This window comes from Chrysochloris asiatica, unplaced genomic scaffold, assembly GCF_000296735.1.
Source record: "Chrysochloris asiatica unplaced genomic scaffold, ChrAsi1.0 scaffold00697, whole genome shotgun sequence".
Classification (NCBI taxonomy): Eukaryota; Metazoa; Chordata; class Mammalia; order Afrosoricida; family Chrysochloridae; genus Chrysochloris; species Chrysochloris asiatica.
Window position 1 is genome coordinate 113,349 of NW_006409215.1, and position 8,169 is coordinate 121,517.

Here is an 8,169-nt window from a genome sequence, read left to right on the forward strand (position 1 = left end):
GGCTTTACTCCATTAGCGTCATCATGGTCAGCTCTACTTTGGGGAGGCAGTTCTTCCCCAGTCACATTTTGAGTGTCTTCCAATCTAAGGGGTTCTTTTTCTGGCACTATATCTGACAGGGGTTCTCTGCTATTCATAAGCTTTTCAGTGAATAAATATTTGGAAATAGTTCTTCACTACTTCTTCCTAGTCTGTCTTTGTCTGAAAGCTCATCTGTAACTTGCCCACCATGGGTGACCCTGCTGGTATTTAAAATACCAGTGGTATAGCTTCCAGGATCACAGAAACTCACAAGCCACCACAGTACGACAAACTGACAGACGAGTGGTGATTTAGCTCTTGTTGTTGTTATTGAGTACCATCAAGTCAATTCCAACCCATTTCAACCCTGTATAGGGTTTCCAAGGAACAGCTGGTGAGCTTGAACCACTGCAGTTCAAACAACCTTGCAGCCTGATGCATTAGCCCACAGCACCACACAAGGACTCACATGCAAATCAAAACAGCAATGAGATATCATCTCACACCAACATTAGCAATGATACTCAAAAAAAATAAGCAAGTAATGCTGTTGAGTGTATGGAGATACTAGAACTTTCCCATATTGCAGGTAGGAATGTAAATGTTTCATCCACTCTGGAGAGCAGTATGGTGTGCTCTCAGGAAGTTGGAAACAGAAATACCTTGTGGCACAACAATACTTCTATTTGGTATATATCCAAAAGAAATATAAGCCAGGACACAAATGGATATATACACACCGATGTTCATCAAAGCACTATTCACAATAGCAAAAAGATGGAGACAGCCTAACTGCCCTACAATAGAATGGATAAACAAAATTTGGCACATACTCACAATGGAATACATTGATGAATAACGATGAATCTGTGAAATACCTCAGAACTTGGATGAACCTGGGGAACATTATATTGCGTAAAATTAGTAGATCACAAATGCACAAATATTGTATGAAACCATTATTGTAAGAGCTTAAGAAAGGGTTTCTAGACTAGAGGAAACATTCTTTAATGTTTACTTGGGGTGGGAAGGGGGGGAAAGTGTTCATAGGCTGCAGGGTAGACACACATTAACTTTAGTAATGGGGAGGGCAATATACAAGAAGGGAGAGCAATAGTGCCAGATGAATAATTAAGATAGGTGAAGACACAGGAAGGTTTGAATGGGCTAAAAGAGATAGATGTAAATAGTGTTATATACACAACTGTGGAACAACAGTGTTCTGTGCAAAGATACATGAGTTGAGACACAAGCTAAATGGGTAAGGTAGGGAGAGTGAAATATGTGTATTTATATATCTTGCAAATATGTAAAAGTTTGAAAGAGAAGAAAGAAACATTCTTTGATGGTTGCCAGAGGTGGGAGGAAAGGAAGAATATATATTTGTATATCATAAAGACATAACAAAAGTTTGAAAGAGGATATTGATGCATTAGAATATTAACTTTTCCTGCAGACACAACTAACTGACTATAGCAGGCAAAATGAAGAAAACTTCTTAGATATTGCCAACATCTGAAGGCAATAAGTAGCTGAGCCTGAGGGATTAGGATCATAGGCTCAGGGGACACCATAAACAATTGGCATAGTATAGTCCACAAAGATAATGTTCTACATCCTACCTTGCTGAGTAGCATCTAGGATATGAAAATGTCATGAGTGTTCATCTCAGGTACAGCTATTGGTCTCTCCATGTTCAGAAGAAAGATTAATGAGAATTTAAGATTCTTGGAATCAATTAGTCCAATAGACTGATGGAACATATTAACATCAGTCTCCATGACTCTGAAACCAGAAGAAATAGATGGTGCCTAGCTAGCACTATGAATTTCCCTGAAAGAGATCACATTAGAAGATCACAGCTAGAGTGCCAGAATAGGTAGAACAACTCAAAATTATTTTAAAATAATTTTAAAATACTGGGCTTACTGGTCAGAAAGAGACTGGAGGAACCTGTAACTATGGCCTTTAACCACACTTCAAATCTGGAATGGAACTCGCTCTCATTGCCCAACTTTCAGCCAAGTATTAGATAAGTATATAAGGGGAAAAACAATACTAGTAAGGTCTGATCACTATGAATGGTGGAGCTGTCAACTATTTAAAATTAAAGAGGTTACATGTACCTATGGACAACGGTGAGAAGGGATGGGAAGGGGAGTGGAATGGAAATTGAAGCTACAGGGAGGAAGCAGGATAACTGTTGTTCCAGGGAGAGGATTGAAATTTTTTGAGATGAAACAAAATGTATTATTTGTTGAATACAACACGATGACCCTGTCTATAAAACTTCACTCAATTCTAAAAATATTTTTTTAATTTTTCTATTGTGAATTGGGTGAAGGTTCACAGAGCAGATCTGTTTTCCAATCAACAAGTCATGCATATTTCGCTTCATCTCACTGATTGCAATCCCCATTATGCAATGTCACTTATCTCACTTCCTCCCTTGTTTTCTGTTTCCATTCATCCTTCTCCTCTAAATCTTTCAAACTTTGTCCTGGCATAAATGCAGCACATCATCCTTGGGTAAATCTTACTCTTTCTGAACTTTGTCCTTAGGCAAATTAATCCCTCCTTTTTTTCAAGCCCTTCTGAATTTTGCCTAATTATTCTTAGACGTATATAACTTATTAGTGTTATTGTTCCCCTTGTAGATCTGTCTACTATTTGATTGAAAACTGATTCAGGAAGGTGAGTTTGTTTTCAGACCTGAAGGATTTCTATGGGTTGTAGTCTCGGGGGTTCAGTCAATCTCCATCTGACTAGTAAGCATGGTCTTTTAATGCTTTTTAGTTTTGTGCTACAGTTTTCTCTGGGTCAGAACCAACTTGACACACTAAACAAAAGCAAACCCTCTTGTCCATGAATAACTTTCCTTCTGGCCCTTCAGATAAAAATTTAAGTTGATTTTGTTATTTCTTCTAATATCCAGTAATTTTTAATTAAAGAGTTGTTCAGTTTTATTGTGTTTTATGTTTTTTCTTGTTCTTCCTTCTGTTGATTTTACGCTACTGTGATATGAGAGGATGCCTTGTAGTATTTTGATATTTCTTAATTTATTTCTTTGTAGTCTAACATATTAGTCTATCCTGAGTAACATTCCACATGGCCTGGAAAATCATTTACATTGTATCATTGTTGGATGGAATGTTCTGTATATGTCTGTGTGGTCATTGTAACGTATTATGTTGTTTAACTCTTCTGTGTCTTTCTTTATTTTTCTTTCTAGTTTTTCTATTCTTCTTTGGCAGCAGTGTATGCCAGTCTATGCCCATTATTGTACAGTTATCTATTTCTCTTTCATTTCTGTTTAAGTGTAATTTATGTATTTGGGTTTTTATTTTTCCCATTGGATGCTTAGATATATGTTATGGTTTTGACCTTTTGTTGAATAACCCTTTGTTGTCGTTAAGTGCCATCGAATCAATTACTCAATGTACAGGGTTTCTGAGGAGCAGATGGTGGGTCTGAACCACCAGCCTTGTCCAATGCTTATCCTACAGCACCACACCAGGAGTCCAAATAATCCTTTAGCCATATACAATGGAGGATCTCTATATAGTGGTGGTGTGGGTTACAATTCATAATGACCCTACAGAGTGTTTCTGAAGAGCAGAAAGCCTCATCTTTCTGCCATGTAACAGCTGATAGTTTCTAATTGCTGACCTTAAAGTTACCATCCAACTGTAATGACTATGATACAAAAGCGCTTCAAACTGGCTTTGCAGTTCAGCACATTAATACACCATGCCACATCAGGACAACAAATGCATATATATGTTATTGCTAAGTGCCATCAAATCAATTCTGACTCATAGCTACACTGTATGGGGTTTCCGAGTAGCTGCCAATAGATTAAACAAAGTAGATTAAACAGCCAATTTTATAATTCAAACCGACTTTGCAATCCAGCACATTAACCCTGGAGTCTATGAATATCAAACTCACCAGCTGCTCTTTGGAAACCTTATACAGGATCACTTTAAGTAAGAACCAAGTTGACTATATATACATATATATTCAGAGAGAGAGAGTCCTAGTGTGGTGCTGTGGGTTAATGCGCTGGACTGCAAAGTCATTTGAACTCCAAAGTCGGTGGTTTAAGTTCACCATTTGCTCCTCAGAAATCCTATACAGGGTTGCTATGGATCAAAATTGACTTGATGGCACTTAACAATCACTTATGCTGGATTTTATCTTACAGTATATTTTATCAGAAATTCATATTACCATTCCTGCTCAGTTTGGGTTGCCAAATTTGGGTTGATTTTTTTTTTTTTTCTTTTCTTTCTATCCTTTGATTTTCAGTCTGTATCATTGTTTTTATAAGTGTCTCTTATAGACAGCATATTGAAGGTCATGTTTTCTTATCCAATTTTCTAATGACTATCTCTTGCTTGCCACATTTAATACATTTATACTCAGGGTAATTATCAATAGATATGAATTTACTTCTGTAATTTTGCTGTTTTGTGGTTTCTGGTCTATGTATATGCATGTGTGTTATGGTGTTGAAATTTTTTTTTTTTTCTGTGCTGAGTTCTTTCTATTTTCTGGTGTATTTTCTTATCATTTCTTCTGTTTTCTGCTTTAGTGTAACTGCAAGTTTGTAATCTCAGTTTTCTTCCTTTGGATTAGAAGTTTCATTTATTTTCTTTGAATTTACCTGTAGTTTATTATCTTCCTAAGATCATTTTATCTCCACATCACCTTGAATTTCTGTCTATTAGTAAGTTCTGTAACTACAACATTTCAAGTTGGTTCCAAATTATAGGAACTGTGTACAGATTTGCAAGCTGTGACTTGTGAGTTTGAGCTATCAACCTTGTGGTTAGCTGTCCAATGCTACAACACCACACCAGGATACTTTCATAGCTGGGTTGATTTCTGGGTGATGTGTGTCATTACTGACTCTTTTAGCTTTTCTTATCAATTTTGTATGCCTTTTTTTTTTTTTTTTTGAAAATCCCTTTCATTTCTTTTTATCTATGAATATCCTAATTTCTCTCATCTTTATATGCCATTGCATTACCTTTTTTTTTTTTTTTTAAGGTTTTTATTGTGGATTGAGTGAAAGTTTACAGGGCACATCATCAGTTTCACATTCAACCATTCATATGACTTGTTTCATTACATTAATTACAATCCCTTCCATATATCATCAGTCAACAGTGTTTCTCTCTATCCTCTTTGGCTTTTCTCCTTTTTTGGGGTGGGGAGTGGGAGGGAAACTTTGCCTTTTTGGAATTTACAGTCTCGGCTTTTAGGGAAGGTTTTTACATTTATCTGTGGATATCCAGGTGCATTACCTTCTTATCTTCATGATTTCTCATTGCTTCTCTTTTGTAGATGATTTTTTCCAGAGTTGCTCAGGATTCTTTCTTTGTCTTTGGTTTTGGAAGGTTTGATTACAAATTCCTCGGCAATTTTCATTTGAGGGTCTGAGTTATTTGGGGCTCATTAAACTTGGTGGCTGTATCTTCTTGTCTCTTATGATATTAAGGAATGTTTCTTCCAACAAATAGTTGGTAGTTTTTGCTCTGTGTTTATTTTATTTATTTATTTATTTATTTATTGCTCTCTTCCTGTTTTGGAATTCCAGCCACACATATGTTATTGCTCTTGATGTTGTTCTTCAATTAAAAAAAAAAAATCTTGATTGTTCCTCTAACATATTAGTATTGAAAGAGTTACCATCAGTTTTGCTAGTACTGTCTTCCATTGATTCAATTCTACACCGTTATCCTTCCACTGTATTATTATTTATTTCTAAAATCTTACTATTAATCTTTTGTATTTGTTCCTTTGCATTATTTTTAATTTTCCACTTATTTTGTTTGCTTATTCTTGCAGTGTTTTTTCTGAATTCTTATAGTGCTTTCTCTGCATTTTACATGCTTTTTTCTGTGCCTATTTTGATCTATCTCCTCTTCAATACTTTGGAATACCTAAATTGAATTCATCTGAATTCCTTTTGGTTATTATTGTTTGTTTGTTTTCCCATCTAGATCCTTTGCAGCACCAAGGAATCTTTTAAATTCCTTCCCATGTAGTATGAAAATTATTTCTTTCTCAGAATTGTTTTTTTGAATCTGTATTTTGGTCACTTTTTTGAGCTACTCTGTTTAGTTTCTGTGTAAACTGAGATTGTCTTTAGGCTCCATGACATAGAGGTGGTGTTGTATTTGTATTTAATTCTTTATTAATTCTTTATTGTATGTTGGCATGTTTTCCCCATTTCTTTGTGCTTAATTTTCTTTTTATATATCTAGGTGAACTAGACAGGCATTATACTTTACTCCTTGTTCTGACAGCGACAGCACTTAAGGTATCACAACCTGTCTACTGGTGAGTGTCAGAAGACAGTATGTGTGTGAAGTTCTCTATTTGCTTTTCATGCAGAGTAATTGAGGTCAGAATAGGTTAGTGTTGGCCACCATATGTCAATTATCATATGATACAAGGGCAATATTGGCACTCAGCATGTGGATAACACTGTAGGGACTGAGATTGCGTATGAGTAGTGTGGAGTTGGATTCTTTCCTCAATAGGTTGGGGGGAAACACACAAAAAAATCAAAAGAAAATAATAACTAAAATAAATAAAATAAAAAATACAAGGAAGGACTGAAAGAAAGGGGAAAAAAAGAAGGGAAGGGAAAGATTTACAAAAGGATAAATCAGGAACTTGGGGAACCTAATCAATGTGCTCTCCACCACTTTTCTGTCAGTTTGTCATACTGTGGTGACTTGTGTGTTGCTGTGATACAGGAAGCTATGCCATCAGTATTGCAAATACCAGCAGGGTCAAACATAGTGGACAGCTTCAAGATAAAGATAGACTAAGAAGAGAGAGAGATGAACTACTTCCAAATATTGGTCACTGAAAATCTTGTGAAAAGCAATGGGACACTGTCATCACCAGATTATTGAATATTGAAACATAATGAAGCACACTAGAATATTGTCACATAAGTCCTTCAGGGTAGAAAATAGTAAAAATATGACTAAGGAAGAGCTGCCTCCTCAAAGTAGAGTTGACCATGATGATGTAAATGGAGTAAAGCCTTCAGTACTTTCATTTGCTGAAGAGACACAACTCAAAATGAAGAGAAAAAGATGTGAAAATACATTAATAATCATAACAGGGAATGTATGAAGTATTAATCTAGGAAAATTGGAAATTGTTAAAAATGAAATGTGTAAACATTGATAATTTAGGTCTTAGTGAGCTGAAATGAATTGGTATTGGCCATTTTAAATCTGACAATCACATGGTTTACTATATTGGGAAGGACACATTGAAGAGGAATGGAGTCACATTCATTATTTAAAAGAACATATCAAGAGCAGTCAGGAGGTACAATGCTATCTGTGAAAGGATAATATTAATCCTACAAGGAAGACCTGTTAATAACATTATTATTCAAATTTATGCACCAACCATTAAAGCCGATGATGATGGAATTGAAGAATTCTACCAACTTATTCAGTCTGAAATTAATCAAACATGCAATCAAGATGTATTGATCATTACTTGTGATTGGATATCAAAGGTGGGAAACAAAGAGGAAGAATCAATATTTGGAATATATGACCTTGGTGATTAAAAGGGTAATGCAGATTGCATGGCAGAGTTTTGCAGGACCAATGAATTCTTCACTGAAAATACCTTTTTAAAAACAATATGAAAGACGACTATACAAATGGACCTCACCAGATGTAGTACACAGAAATCAAATTGACTGTATCTGTGGAAAGAGATGGTGGAAAATATTCATCAGCCAAAACAAGGCTAGGAGCATATTATTGAAGAAACTGTTAATTGCTTATATGCAAGTTCAGGCTGAAGCTGAAGAAAATTTAAACAAGACCATGAGAGTCAAAATATGACCTTGAATATATGCCACCTGAATTTAGAGATGATCAGAAAACAGATATGATGCTTTAGACACTAAAGACTGAAGACCAGAGAAGTTGTGGGATGACATCAAGAACATCATATATGAAGAAAGCAGAAGGTCATTGAGACAAATAGAGAGAAGGAAAACACTCAAATGGATGTCAGAAGAGACTCTGAAACTTGCTCTCCAGTGTAGAGATGCTAACACAAATGGAAGAAATGAGAAAGTAAAAGAGTTGAACA